This window comes from Pseudophryne corroboree, assembly GCF_028390025.1.
Source record: "Pseudophryne corroboree isolate aPseCor3 chromosome 7 unlocalized genomic scaffold, aPseCor3.hap2 SUPER_7_unloc_7, whole genome shotgun sequence".
NCBI classification, from domain to species: Eukaryota; Metazoa; Chordata; class Amphibia; order Anura; family Myobatrachidae; genus Pseudophryne; species Pseudophryne corroboree.
In genome coordinates, this window is record NW_026967616.1 from 475,000 (window position 1) to 491,314 (window position 16,315).

General features: G+C 39.8%; 2 non-coding genes across 2 annotated transcripts; both read right to left on the reverse strand.

The window, feature by feature from the left end:
- Positions 1–2,308: 2,308 nt before the first annotated feature.
- Positions 2,309–2,382, reverse strand: TRNAS-ACU (transfer RNA serine (anticodon ACU)). Its single transcript has one exon. It is a non-coding gene; the product is annotated as a tRNA-Ser (tRNA).
- A 2,265-nt stretch (positions 2,383–4,647) lies between these two features.
- On the reverse strand, positions 4,648–4,721 carry TRNAS-ACU (transfer RNA serine (anticodon ACU)). Its single transcript has one exon. It is a non-coding gene; the product is annotated as a tRNA-Ser (tRNA).
- Between the last annotated feature and the right edge of the window lie 11,594 nt (positions 4,722–16,315).

Consider the following 16,315-nt stretch of genomic DNA (forward strand, 5'->3'; position numbering starts at 1 on the left):
TTTGGTTTATAGCCGTACACACTAACTGATTGCGCCACAGAGACACTTTGCAAAAGTACATACTGACAAAGGCTAATAAGCATTCATCTAAAACGTTTCCTAGAAAAACTTTAAAAAGTCAATAATCTGGAGAGTTTTTGTAAGATGTTTCTTCCATCCACCAACGAAGAAACACATTGGTACTTTCCCATGATGAGTGAGTGCTTCAGGATCTCTTGCACTTAAATGTGCAGCAAAGTACTGCAATGGAAGCATGCTGGGCCCATAACCCAGAGGTAGACAGATTAAAACTATCCTCTGCTATATGCATTTTTTTTGTTAATTAAAGTAATCCAAAACTGGGATTGATATTTTTGCTCTTTTATTTTTCATTAAAGTACAATAACTTTTACCATTTTAATTTGTTTTAATAGTATATTGAAAGTATTGTTTTCTTTTAAAAATCCACTTAATTTTCTTTACCCGATTATTAAAATGGTAATTGACAAAAACAAACTACATTGTCACCAGAAGAGCAATACAAAATGTACAAGTGATATATTAAAATCATCTTTCCAGCTTGAATTTCAATGATGAATTGGGGTAACGATTTTGTGAGAAACATTTTCACCCTTAAATAAAGATTTTCTTAATTCCTTACCTGTGTGCTAATTAGATATCACCTTGTTTTCACATTAAACAGACTTCCACATGAGAAAGCAGCAAGGATGCAGTGGCGTTAATGTTTCCTGGTGTCAACCTGTATTATTTCAGTAGACATTGAAATGAGGATGCATCTTGCTGCCTTTCCAATGAAGCAAGTTTAATTTAGTAATAGGTGAAAAACCATCCTTACAAAGGTGTTAATCAGAGACTTGGCTTTGTGGACACTTTTCAGAGAACAAATTTGTTAGCATAAAAATAAAGCCAGAAAATGAAGAGCTGTTTAATCACTCAATTGGATTTTTTTTGCCAGCATATTTCTTTTTCTCTGCAACCCACTGCTAAATTGTGCTTCCTAGCTGTTTTTATAAAATCACTGAATCAAATCTAACTCTGATTACATCAGAGAAGGCCAGGTACCCTACACCATAAGAGGGGGTTTGAAATTTTGACTTGTCTACTTAAAGATCACCAAAATCTGATAACAAGGTCAATTACGTCCCTGGGTGGGATTGAACCACCAACCTTTTGGTTAATAGCCATACACACTAACTGATTGCGCCACAGAGACACTTTGTAAAAGTACATACTGACAAAGGCTAATAAGCATTCATCTAAAACGTTTCCTAGAAAAACTTTAAAAAGTCAATAATCTGGAGAGTTTTTGTAAGATGTTTCTTCCATCAACCAACGAAGAAACACATTGGTACTTTCCCATGATGAGTGAGTGCTTTAGGATCTATTGCACTTACATGTGCAGCAGAGTACAGCAATGGAAGCATGCTGGGCACATAACCCAGAGGTAGGCAGATTGAAACTATCCTCTGCTATATGCATTTTTTTTTGTTAATTAAAGTAATCCAAAACTGGGATTGATATGTTGGCTCTTTTATTTTTACTTACAGTACAATAACTTCTACCATTTTAATTTGTTTTAATAGTATATTGATAGTATTGTTTTCTTTCAAAAATCCACTTAATTTTCTTTACCCTATTATTAAAATGGTTATTGACAAAAACAAACTACATTGTCACCAGAAGAGCAATACAAAATGTACAAGTGATATATTAAAATCATCTTTCCAGCTTGAATTTCAATGATGCATTGGGGCAACGATTTTGTGAGAAACATTTTCACCCTTAAATAAAGATTTTCTTAATTCCTTACCTGTGTGCTAATTAGATATCACCTTGTTTTCACATTAAACAGACTTCCACATGAGAAAGCAGCAAGGATGCAGGGGCGTTAATGTTTCCTGGTGTCAACCTGTATTATTTCAGTAGACATTGAAATGAGGATGCATCTTGCTGCCTTTCCAATGAAGCAAGTTTAATTTAGTAATAGGTGAAAAACCATCCTTACAAAGGTGTTAATCAGAGACTTGGCTTTGTGGACACTTTTCAGAGAACAAATTTGTTAGCATAAAAATAAAGCCAGAAAATGAAGAGCTGTTTAATCACTCAATTGGATTTTTTTGCCAGCATATTTCTTTTTCTCTGCAACCCACTGCTAAATTGTGCTTCCTAGCTGTTTTTATAAAATCACTGAATCAAATCTAACTCTGATTACATCAGAGAAGGCCAGGTACCCTACACCATAAGAGGGGGTTTGAAATTTTGACTTGTCTACTTAAAGATCACCAAAATCTGATAACAAGGTCAATTACGTCCCTGGGTGGGATTGAACCACCAACCTTTTGGTTAGTAGCCAGACACACTAACCGATTGCGCCACAGAGACACTTTGTAAAAAGTACATACTGACAAAGGCTAATAAGCATACATCTAGAACGTTTCCTAGAAAAACTTTAAAAAGTCAATAATCTTGAGAGTTTTTGTAAGATGTTTCTTCCATCAACCAACGAAGAAACACATTGGTACTTTCCCATGATGACTGAGTGCTTCAGGATCTCTTGCACTTACATGTGCAGCAGAGTACTGCAATGGAAGCATGCTGGGCCCCTAACCCAGAGGTAGGCAGATTGAAACTATCCTTTGCTCTATGCATTTTTTTTTTTAATTTAAGTAATCAAAACTGGGATTGATATTTTTGCTCTTTTATTTTTACTTAAAGTACAATAACTTTTACCATTTTAATTTGTTTTAATAGTATATTGACAGTATAGTTTTCTTTAAAAAATCCACTTAATTTTCTTTACCCTATTATTAAAAGGGTAATTGACAAAAACAAACTACATTGTCACCAGAAGAGCAATACAAAATGTACAAGTGATATATTAAAATCATCTTTCCAGCTTGAATTTCAATGATGCATTGGGGCAACGATTTTGTGAGAAACATCTTCACCCTTAAATAAAGATTTTCTTAATTCCTTACCTGTGTGCTAATTAGATATCACCTTGTTTTCACATTAAACAGACTTCCACATGAGAACGCAGCAAGGATGCAGTGGCGTTAATGTTTCCTGGTGTCAACCCGTATTATTTCAGTAGACATTGAAATGAGGATGCATCTTGCTGCCTTTCCAATGAAGCAAATTTAGTTTAGTAATAGGTGAAAAACCATCCCTACAAAGGTGTTAATCAGAGACTTGGCTTTGTGGACACTTTTCAGAGAACAAATTTGTTAGCATAAAAATAAAGCCAGAAAATTAAGAGCTGTTTAATCACTCAATTGGATTTTTTTGCCAGCATCTTTCTTTTTCTCTGCAACCCACTGCTAAATTGTGCTTCCTAGCTGTTTTTATAAAATCACTGAATCAAATCTAACTCTGATTACATCAGAGAAGGCCAGGTACCCTACACCAGAACAGGGGGTTTGAAATTTTGACTTGTCTACTTAAAGATCACCAAAATCTGATAACAAGGTCAATTACGTCCCTGGGTGGGATTGAACCACCAACCTTTTGGTTAATAGCCGTGCACACTAACTGATTGCGCCACAGAGACACTTTGCAAAAGTCCATACTGACAAAGGCTAATAAGCATTCATCTAAAACGTTTCCTAGAAAAACTTTAAAAAGTCAATAATCTGGAGAGTTTTTGTAAGATGTTTCTTCCATCAACCAACGAAGAAACACATTGGTACTTTCCCATGATGAGTGAGTGCTTCAGGATCTCTTGCACTTACATGTGCAGCAGAGTACAGCAATGGAAGCATGCTGGGCCCATAACCCAGCGGTAGGCAGATTGAAACTATCCTCTGCTATATGCATTTTTTTTTTGTTAATTAAAGTAATCCAAAACTGGGATTGATATTTTGGCTCTTTTATTTTTACTTAAAGTACAATAACTTTTACCATTTTAATTTGTTTTAATAGTATATTGACAGTATAGTTTTCTTTAAAAAATCCACTTAATTTTCTTTACCCTATTATTAAAAGGGTAATTGACAAAAACAAACTACATTGTCACCAGAAGAGCAATACAAAATGTACAAGTGATATATTAAAATCATCTTTCCAGCTTTAATTTCAATGATGCATTGGGGCAACGATTTTGTGAGAAACATCTTCACCCTTAAATAAAGATTTTCTTAATTCCTTACCTGTGTGCTAATTAGATATCACCTTGTTTTCACATTAAACAGACTTCCACATGAGAAAGCAGCAAGGATGCAGTGGCGTTAATGTTTCCTGGTATCAACCAGTATTATTTCAGTAGAAATTGAAATGAGGATGCATCTTGCTGCCTTTCCAATGAAGCAAGTTTAATTTAGTAATAGGTGAAAAACCATCCCTACAAAGGTGTTAATCAGAGACTTGGCTTTGTGGACACTTTTCAGAGAACAAATTTGTTAGCATAAAAATAAAGCCAGAAAATGAAGAGCTGTTTAATCACTCAATTGGAATTTTTTTGCCAGCATATTTCTTTTTCTCTGCAACCCACTGCTAAATTGTGCTTCCTAGCTGTTTTTATAAAAACACTGAATCAAATCTAACTCTGATTACATCAGAGAAGGCCAGGTACCCTACACCATAACAAGGGGTTTGAAATTTTGACTTGTCTACTTAAAGATCACCAAAATCTGATAACAAGGTCAATTACGTCCCTGGGTGGGATTGAACCACCAACCTTTTGGTTAGTAGCCAGACACACTAACCGATTGCGCCACAGAGACACTTTGTAAAAAGTACATACTGACAAAGGCTAATAAGCATACATCTAGAACGTTTCCTAGAAAAACTTTAAAAAGTCAATAATCTGGAGAGTTTTTGTAAGATGTTTCTTCCATCAACCAACGAAGAAACACATTGGTACTTTCCCATGATGACTGAGTGCTTCAGGATCTCTTGCACTTACATGTGCAGCAGAGTACTGCAATGGAAGCATGCTGGGCCCCTAACCCAGAGGTAGGCAGATTGAAACTATCCTTTGCTCTATGCATTTTTTTTTAATTTAAGTAATCAAAACTGGGATTGATATTTTTGCTCTTTTATTTTTACTTAAAGTACAATAACTTTTACCATTTTAATTTGTTTGAATAGTATATTGACAGTATAGTTTTCTTTAAAAAATCCACTTAATTTTCTTTACCCTATTATTAAAAGGGTAATTGACAAAAACAAACTACATTGTCACCAGAAGAGCAATACAAAATGTACAAGTGATATATTAAAATCATCTTTCCAGCTTGAATTTCAATGATGCATTGGGGCAACGATTTTGTGAGAAACATCTTCACCCTTAAATAAAGATTTTCTTAATTCCTTACCTGTGTGCTAATTAGATATCACCTTGTTTTCACATTAAACAGACTTCTACATGAGAAAGCAGCAAGGATGCAGTGGCGTTAATGTTTCCTTGTGTCAACCTGTATTATTTCAGTAGACATTGAAATGAGGATGCATCTTGCTGCCTTTCCAATGAAGCAAGTGTAATTTAGTAATAGGTGAAAAACCATCCCTACAAATGTGTTAATCAGAGACTTGGCTTTGTGGACACTTTTCAGAGAACAAATTTGTTAGCATAAAAATAAAGCCAGAAAATTAAGAGCTGTTGAATCACTCAATTAGATTTTTTTTGCCAGCATATTTCTTTTTCTCTGCAACCCACTGCTAAATTGTGCTTCCTAGCTGTTTTTATAAAATCACTGAATCAAATCTAACTCTGATTACATCAGAGAAGGCCAGGTACCCTACACCATAAGAGGGGGTTTGAAATTTTGACTTGTCTACTTAAAGATCACCAAAATCTGATAACAATGTCAATTACGTCCCTGGGTGGGATTGAACCACCAACCTTTTGGTTTATAGCCGTACACAGTAACTGATTGCGCCACAGAGACACTTTGCAAAAGTACATACTGACAAAGGCTAATAAGCATTCATCTAAAACGTTTCCTAGAAAAACTTTAAAAAGTCAATAATCTGGAGAGTTTTTGTAAGATGTTTCTTCCATCCACCAACGAAGAAACACATTGGTACTTTCCCATGATGAGTGAGTGCTTCAGGATCTCTTGCACTTACATGTGCAGCAGAGTACTGCAATGGAAGCATGCTGGGCCCATAACCCAGAGGTAGGCAGATTAAAAATATCCTCTGCTATATGCATTTTTTTTGTTAATTAAAGTAATCCAAAACTGGGATTGATATTTTTACTCTTTTATTTTTCATTAAAGTACAATAACTTTTACCATTTTAATTTGTTTTAATACTATATTGAAAGTATTGTTTTCTTTTAAAAATCCACTTAATTTTCTTTACCCTATTATTAAAATGGTAATTGACAAAAACAAACTACATTGTCACCAGAAGAGCAATACAAAATGTACAAGTGATATATTAAAATCATCTTTCCAGCTTGAATTTCAATGATGCATTGGGGCAACGATTTTGTGAGAAACATTTTCACCCTTAAATAAAGATTTTCTTAATTCCTTACCTGTGTGCTAATTAGATATCACCTTGTTTTCACATTAAACAGACTTCCACATGAGAAAGCAGCAAGGATGCAGTGGCGTTAATGTTTCCTGGTGTCAACCTGTATTATTTCAGTAGACATTGAAATGAGGATGCATCTTGCTGCCTTTCCAATGAAGCAAGTTTAATTTAGTAATAGGTTAAAAACCATCCTTACAAAGGTGTTAATCAGAGACTTGGCTTTGTGGACACTTTTCAGAGAACAAATTTGTTAGCATAAAAATAAAGCCAGAAAATTAAGAGCTGTTTAATCACTCAATTGGATTTTTTTTGCCAGCATATTTCTTTTTCTCTGCAACCCACTTGCTAAATTGTGCTTCCTAGCTGTTTTTATAAAATCACTGAATCAAATCTAACTCTGATTACATCAGAGAAGGCCAGGTACCCTACACCAGAACAGGGGGTTTGAAATTTTGACTTGTCTACTTAAAGATCACCAAAATCTGATAACAAGGTCAATTACGTCCCTGGGTGGGATTGAACCACCAACCTTTTGGTTAATAGCCGTGCACACTAACTGATTGCGCCACAGAGACACTTTGCAAAAGTCCATACTGACAAAGGCTAATAAGCATTCATCTAAAACGTTTCCTAGAAAAACTTTAAAAAGTCAATAATCTGGAGAGTTTTTGTAAGATGTTTCTTCCATCAACTAACGAAGAAACACATTGGTACTTTCCCATGATGAGTGAGTGCTTCAGGATCTCTTGCACTTACATGTGCAGCAGAGTACAGCAATGGAAGCATGCTGGGCCCATAACCCAGCGGTAGGCAGATTGAAACTATCCTCTGCTATATGCATTTTTTTTTGTTAATTAAAGTAATCCAAAACTGGGATTGATATTTTAGCTCTTTTATTTTTACTTAAAGTACAATAACTTTTACCATTTTAATTTGTTTGAATAGTATATTGACAGTATAGTTTTCTTTAAAAAATCCACATAATTTTCTTTACCCTATTATTAAAAGGGTAATTGACAAAAACAAACTACATAGTCCCCAGAAGAGCAATACAAAATGTACAAGTGATATATTAAAATCATCTTTCCAGCTTGAATTTCAATGATGCATTGGGGCAACGATTTTGTGAGAAACATCTTCACCCTTAAATAAAGATTTTCTTAATTCCTTACCTGTGTGCTAATTAGATATCACCTTGTTTTCACATTAAACAGACTTCTACATGAGAAAGCAGCAAGGATGCAGTGGCGTTAATGTTTCCTTGTGTCAACCTGTATTATTTCAGTAGACATTGAAATGAGGATGCATCTTGCTGCCTTTCCAATGAAGCAAGTTTAATTTAGTAATAGGTGAAAAACCATCCCTACAAATGTGTTAATCAGAGACTTGGCTTTGTGGACACTTTTCAGAGAACAAATTTGTTAGCATAAAAATAAAGCCAGAAAATTAAGAGCTGTTGAATCACTCAATTAGATTTTTTTTGCCAGCATATTTCTTTTTCTCTGCAACCCACTGCTAAATTGTGCTTCCTAGCTGTTTTTATAAAATCACTGAATCAAATCTAACTCTGATTACATCAGAGAAGGCCAGGTACCCTACACCATAAGAGGGGGTTTGAAATTTTGACTTGTCTACTTAAAGATCACCAAAATCTGATAACAATGTCAATTACGTCCCTGGGTGGGATTGAACCACCAACCTTTTGGTTTATAGCCGTACACACTAACTGATTGCGCCACAGAGACACTTTGCAAAAGTACATACTGACAAAGGCTAATAAGCATTCATCTAAAACGTTTCCTAGAAAAACTTTAAAAAGTCAATAATCTGGAGAGTTTTTGTAAGATGTTTCTTCCATCCACCAACGAAGAAACACATTGGTACTTTCCCATGATGAGTGAGTGCTTCAGGATCTCTTGCACTTACATGTGCAGCAGAGTACTGCAATGGAAGCATGCTGGGCCCATAACCCAGAGGTAGGCAGATTAAAAATATCCTCTGCTATATGCATTTTTTTTGTTAATTAAAGTAATCCAAAACTGGGATTGATATTTTTACTCTTTTATTTTTCATTAAAGTACAATAACTTTTACCATTTTAATTTGTTTTAATACTATATTGAAAGTATTGTTTTCTTTTAAAAATCCACTTAATTTTCTTTACCCTATTATTAAAATGGTAATTGACAAAAACAAACTACATTGTCACCAGAAGAGCAATACAAAATGTACAAGTGATATATTAAAATCATCTTTCCAGCTTGAATTTCAATGATGCATTGGGGCAACGATTTTGTGAGAAACATTTTCACCCTTAAATAAAGATTTTCTTAATTCCTTACCTGTGTGCTAATTAGATATCACCTTGTTTTCACATTAAACAGACTTCCACATGAGAAAGCAGCAAGGATGCAGTGGCGTTAATGTTTCCTGGTGTCAACCTGTATTATTTCAGTAGACATTGAAATGAGGATGCATCTTGCTGCCTTTCCAATGAAGCAAGTTTAATTTAGTAATAGGTTAAAAACCATCCTTACAAAGGTGTTAATCAGAGACTTGGCTTTGTGGACACTTTTCAGAGAACAAATTTGTTAGCATAAAAATAAAGCCAGAAAATTAAGAGCTGTTTAATCACTCAATTGGATTTTTTTTGCCAGCATATTTCTTTTTCTCTGCAACCCACTTGCTAAATTGTGCTTCCTAGCTGTTTTTATAAAATCACTGAATCAAATCTAACTCTGATTACATCAGAGAAGGCCAGGTACCCTACACCAGAACAGGGGGTTTGAAATTTTGACTTGTCTACTTAAAGATCACCAAAATCTGATAACAAGGTCAATTACGTCCCTGGGTGGGATTGAACCACCAACCTTTTGGTTAATAGCCGTGCACACTAACTGATTGCGCCACAGAGACACTTTGCAAAAGTCCATACTGACAAAGGCTAATAAGCATTCATCTAAAACGTTTCCTAGAAAAACTTTAAAAAGTCAATAATCTGGAGAGTTTTTGTAAGATGTTTCTTCCATCAACCAACGAAGAAACACATTGGTACTTTCCCATGATGAGTGAGTGCTTCAGGATCTCTTGCACTTACATGTGCAGCAGAGTACAGCAATGGAAGCATGCTGGGCCCATAACCCAGCGGTAGGCAGATTGAAACTATCCTCTGCTATATGCATTTTTTTTTGTTAATTAAAGTAATCCAAAACTGGGATTGATATTTTAGCTCTTTTATTTTTACTTAAAGTACAATAACTTTTACCATTTTAATTTGTTTTAATAGTATATTGAAAGTATTATTTTCTTTAAAAAATCCACTTAATTTTCTTTACCCTATTATTAAAATGGTAATTGACAAAAACAAACTACATTGTCACCAGAAGAGCAATACAAAATGTACAAGTGATATATTAAAATCATCTTTCCAGCTTGAATTTCAATGATGCATTGGGGCAACGATTTTGTGAGAAACATCTTCACCCTTAAATAAAGGTTTTCTTAATTCCTTACCTGTGTGCTAATTAGATATCACCTTGTTTTCACATTAGGGTAATCTCCTGTTTGCGGTCAGCACACTCTTTGAGGGTAGCCGTATCCTGGGACGGGAGGGCTACCTTCTTGGATAAGCGTGTTATCCACGGGAGGATTCCCATCGTAACCTATCCGTTGATGGGAAAGGATACGCCATAAGAATCCTTTTGGAAATCTGCAGTCTTTTATCTGGAGATTTCCAAGCTTTTTCACATAACTCGTTCAGCTCGTGTGAGGGGGGAAAGGTTACCTCAGGCTTCTTTCCCTTGTACATATGTACCCTCTTGTCAGCGACAGGGGGTTACTCTGTGATGTGCAAAACATCTTTTATTGCCATAATCATAAATCGAATGGATTTTGCCAATTTTGGCTGTAACTTTGCATCATCGTAATCGACACTGGAGTCAGAATCCGTGTCGGTATCTGTGTCAACAAACTGGTATAGTGGGCGCTTATGAGACCATGACAGTCCCTGCAACATAGGATCAGGCATGGGTTGAGACCCTGACTGTCCCAAAGCTTCTGCCTTGTCTAATCTTTTGTGCAATGAGTTTACACTAGCATTTAAAACATTCCACATATCCATCCAATCAGCTGTCGGCGGAGACACCACATTCATTTGCTCCCGCTCCTCTCTAATATAGCCTTCTTCCTCAGACATGTCGACACACGTGTACCGACACACCACACACACAGGGAATGCTTTTTCTGAAGACAGTTTTCCCACAAGGCCCTTTGGAGAGACAGAGAGGGAGTATGCCAGCACACACCCCAGCGCTATATAACCCAGGAATAAAACAGTAACTTAATGTTTGCCCAGTAGTGCTGCTGTATGTAATTTGCGAATTATGTGCCCCCCCCTCTTTTCAACCCTCTTGTCTAACATGGTATAAGCAGGGTAGAGTCCGGGGAGCTTCCTCTCAGCGGTGCTGTGGAGAAAAAATGGCGCTGGTGAGTGCTGAGGGAGAAGCCCCGCCCCCTCGGAGGCGGGCTTCTGTCCCGCTTAAACTGTAAAATTGGTGGGGGCTCATACATATATACAGTGCCCAGCTGTATATATGTTATATTTTTGCGAAAGAGGTTTATATTGCTGCCCAGGGCGCCCCCCCTGCGCCCTGCACCCTTACAGTGACCGGAGTATGTGAGGTGTATGGGAGCAAAGGCACACAGCTGCAGTGCTGTGTTTTACCTCAGTGAAGATCATGAAGTTTTTCTGCCGCCTCTGAAGTCTTCTTTTCTTCTCATACTCACCCGGCTTCTATCTTCCGGCTCTGCGAGGGGGACGGAGGCGCGGCTCTGGGACGGACGGCGAGGGTGAGATCCTGCGTACCAATCCCTCTGGAGCTAATGGTGTCCAGTAGCCTAAGAAGCAGGACCTTGCAACTCAGAGAGTAGGGCTGCTTCTCTCCCCTCAGTCCCTCGATGAGGGAGTCTGTTGCCAGCAGTGCTCCCTGAAAATTAAAAACCTAACAAAATACTTTCTGTCAGAAAGCTCAGGAGAGCTCCTGAAAAGCACCCAGTCTCCACTGGGCACAGTATCAAACTGAGATCTGGAGGAGGGGCATAGAGGGAGGAGCCAGTGCACACCCAGAACTAAAGTCTTTCTTAAAGTGCCCATGTCTCCTGCGGAGCCCATCTATCCCCATGGTCCTTACGGAGTCCCCAGCATCCTCTAGGACTTTAGAGAAAATAGGATTTTAATACCTACTGGTAAATCCTTTTCTCTTAGTCCGTAGAGGATGCTGGGCACCCGTCCCAGTGCGTACTGTGTCTGCAGTTATTAAATGGCCCTTAACTCCAGAACATTTATGTGGAGACAACTTTCCTGACTTGACCATCTTCCTTGGATGTTTTCCCCCTGTGTGACTGCTCCCCAGCCTCGGAGGGTTGCATCCGTGGTCCCTAGGATCCCGTCCTGGATCCCAAACCATCGCCCCTCTAGGTGGTGAGAACTGTGCAGCCACCAATGGAGTGAGATTCTGGTCTTGGAAGACAGGATTATCCTCCGGTGCATGTGTAGGTGGGATCCGGACCACTTGTCCAACAGGTCCCACTGGAACACTCTGGCATGGAGCCTGCCAAACTGAATGGCCTCGTAGGCCGCAACCATCTTCCCCAGCAACCGAATGCATTGATGGATTAACACTCTTGCTGGTTTCAGAATTTGTTTGACCAGACTCTGGATCTCCAGAGCCATTCCACTAGAAGAAAACCTCTTCTGTGTCCAGTATCACTCCCAAAAACAACAACCGCGTCATTAGGACCAACTGCGATTTTGGCAAGTTTAGGAGCCAACCATGTTGTTGAAGAACTGTCAGGGAGAGTGCAATGTTTTGCACCAACTGGTCCCTGGATCTCGCCTTTATCAGGAGATCATCCAAGTACGGGATAATTGTGACTCCTTGCTTGCGAAGGAGAACCATCATTTCCGCCATCACCCTGGTGAAAATCCTCGGAGCCGTGGACAGACCAAACGGCAACGTCTGAAATTGGTAATGACAATCATGAATTGCAAACCTCAGGTAGCTTGATGCAGTGGCTAAATGGGAACATGTAAGTAGGCATCCTTTATGTCTACCAAAACCATGAAATCTCCTTTATCCCCCGGACTGGAGATCACTACCCTGAGAGATTCCATCTTGAAATTTAATTTCTTTAGGTAGAAATTAAGGGATTTCAGATTTAAGATTGGTCTGACTGAGCCGTCCGGCTTCGGGACCACGAAGAGGCTTGAATAAAAACCTTCTCCCTGCTGACTAAGGCTGATTTGAACAATCGGTGAGGGGGAACTTCTTGAAACCCCAGTTTGTACCCTTGGGACACTATTTGTAAAACCCACGAGTCGAGGTCCGAATGAATCCAGAACTGACTGAAGAGTTTTAGACGTGCCCCCCAGTGGCGGAACTAGCGAGCAGTGGGCCCATGTGCGACAAAATGGCTTGGGCCCCCCTCCATCCCATCCCATCCAAGTCCACCCCCTCACCCCTGGAGAGGATCTGGTGAGGGGGGCCTGCTCAGGGAAGTGGATACCTAGCAACAGTGCCGTAACTAGACATTTTAGCAGTGTGTGCAAGAAACGGCATTGGAGCCCCACCCCTGCATGCAAAACAGGGGCAGTGCGCGCCGTAGGCGCGTGCAAAAAAACATAGTGGCGTGGCTTCGTGGTTAAGGGGTGTGGCCACAAAATAATACCAATTCATAAAACGGTGCACAGTAGTCTCCATTATTCAAATTACGCCCCACAGTAGCACCACTACACCAGGTAGAGACCCTTTTACACCATACGGCGGACAGCGTCCTCTTTTTACACATTACAGCAGACAGCGTCCCCTTTTTACACATTACGGCAGACAGCATCCCCCTTTTTTACACAACGGCAGACAGCGTGCCCTTGTTACACATAGCGGCAGACAGCGTACATTTTTTTCACATAACGGCAGACAGCCTGCCCTTGTTAAACATAGCGGCAGACAGCGTACACTTTTTTCACATAACAGCAGTCAGCCTGCCCTTGTTACACATAATGGCAGACATCGTACACTTTTTACACATTACAGCAGACAGCTTGCCCTTGTTACACATTACAGCAGACAGCTTGCCCTTGTTACACATTTTGGCAGACAGCGTGCCCTTGTTACACATTAAGGCAGACAGCATCCCCCTTGTTACACATTACGGCAGGCAGATTCCCCCTTGTTACACATTGCGGCAAGCAGATTCCCCCTTTTTACACATTGCGGCAAGCAGCTTCCCCCTTTTTACACATTGCGGCAGGCAGATTCCCCCTTTTTACACATTGCGGCAGGCAGTCCCCCTTTTTACACATAGCTGCAGGCAGATTCCCCCTTTTTACACATAGCGGCAGGCAGATTCCCCCTTTTTACACATTGCGGCAGGCAGTCCCCCTTTTTACACATAGCTGCAGGCAGATTCTCCCTTTTAACACATTGCGGCAGGCAGATTCCCCCCTTTTACACATAGCTGCAGGCAGATTCCCCCTTTTTACACATAGCAGCAGGCAGATTCCCCCTTTATACACATAGCGGCAGGCAGATTCCCCCTTTTTACACATAGCGGCAGGCAGATTCCCCCTTTTTACACATAGCGGCAGGCAGTCCCAAGAAAGAAAGAGAAGAAAGAAAGAAAGAAAGAAAGAAAGAAAGAAAGAAAGAAAGAAAGAAAGAAAGAAAGAAAGAAAGAAAGAAAGAAAGAAAGAAAGAAAGAAGAATTATACTTACCCTCTCCGCTGGCTCAGGCTCCTCGTGCAGCTTGACGATTCCCGGGCAGTAGAGAAGGAGGAGGAGGGAGGTAGAGGAGGGAGCCGCAGCAGCGCTGTGTTATTGGTGGAGGCGCTGCTGCTGCTGCCCCTCTGCTTCACTATAGGCTGTTCTCGGTAGACAGCCTATAGTGAAGCAGAGGGGCAGCAGCAGCAGCGCCTCCACCAGTAACAAAGCGCTGCTGCGGCTCCTTCCTTCACCTCCCTCCTCCTCCTCCCCCCCCCTCCGTGCCGCTGCTCCTCTCATCTCCAAGCGACCCTCCTCCCTCTTCGTGTGTTACAGAGGCGGCAGCGTGTCTGGTGCTGCGGCTGCTGCCCGTAGTGCCCTGGCCTGATCTGTTCGTTACGACGGGCGGGCGGCTGGAGTCGCAGGACGCAGACCCGACGGGAGCGCTGGTGTGCGGCTGCGGCATGATACAATGAGTCATTGTGACTCATTGTAATGCCGGCGGCTGTGGGCCCTTGAGTGCGGCGGGGCCCCAGTGCAATGCACTGCCTGCCCTGCCAGTAGTTCCGCCCCTGGTGCCCCCCACTGGTGTGGGCTCCTGCAAGAGAGCCCCAGCGTCATGCAGTGGATTTGGCAGAAGCAGAGGACTCTGCTCCTGCGATCTTGAAGAGGCTTCTTGGAGTCAGCATCAGCATTCCCTTGGTGAATCCACAATGCCCTCCTATCCGAGACTGCCATGAAATTGGCCCGTGAGCACTTGTGCCCGGTGTAGGATTTTTAAATATGTGTAGTTTACTGTATGCAAGGGTTTAAAACCTTTTAGGAACTGAGATCTAAGGTGTATTACATGTAGTTTAAAAAAAACAAAAAAGGTTTATTTTATGGCAGTAGTTTCCAAACTGGGGTTCTTGCACTGGTAGCATAGTTTGGTGGTCCAGGACCAATTAAAATTATTTATACTTTATTAAATTGGCAAAACCATTCCCTCACAACATAACTGAACCTGAGGATGACATGCTATAAACACAATTTACTTAATTTTATATTTTTTTCTGAATTTCTCAATAAAAAAAACTTTGGCCTAGGGGTGCCGTGAAACAAATTTTGATACTATTTATTTATATAGTGCTCTTTCTCCAACAGGACTCAAGGCGCTTGAGATATGGCTTCTGGAACTGAACACAGGATTCTAAATGTGGCTGTACCAAGGACCTATACAGTGGCATTACAGGTTGAGTATCCCTTATCCAAAATGCTTGGGACCAGAGGAATTTTGGATATCGGATTTTTCTGTATTTTGGAATAATTGCATACCATAACGAGATATTATGGTGATGGGACCTAAATCTAAGCACAGAATGCATTTATGTTTCATATATACCATATACACACAGCCTGAAGGTCATTTTAGCCAATATTTTTTATAACTTTGTGCATTAAACAAAGTGTGTGTACATTCACAGAATTCATTTATGTGTCATATACACCTTATACACACAGTCTGAAGTTCATTTAATACAATATTTTTAATAACTTTGAGTATTAAACAAAGTTTGTGTACACTGAGCCATCAAAAAACAAAGGTTTCACTATCTCAGTCTCACTCAAAAAAGTCCGTATTTCGGAATATTCCGTATTTCGGAATATTTGGATATGGGATACTCAACCTGTATTACTTTTTTCTGCTACTGGTTCTTTACCTATGCAAACAAGCATCTGACTTGCCTTTCCTATTGCTTTGTTACATTGCTCACCTGAAATAGTAATACTTAGATAGCTTTCCTCTTGCCATTATAATGCCCTTAATATTATAGTTAGCCTTTGTATTTTTGAGACGTGTATGATTTTGCATTTTTTGGCATTAAATGTTGCCATGTTCTTGACCATTCCTCTAGTCCAGGGGCGGAACTGCCAGAGACAACGGAGTCAGTTGCCGCCGGGCTCCAGCCCTAAAGGGGCTTCCTCCATTGCCCTCCGGCTGTTACGTGCCCTTCCTACTAAATAGACAAAGGCGCTACCAGCAGGGTCTCGCAGTTTGTACATTCCATGCCGTAACACCCTTCTTTCCACCTTTTT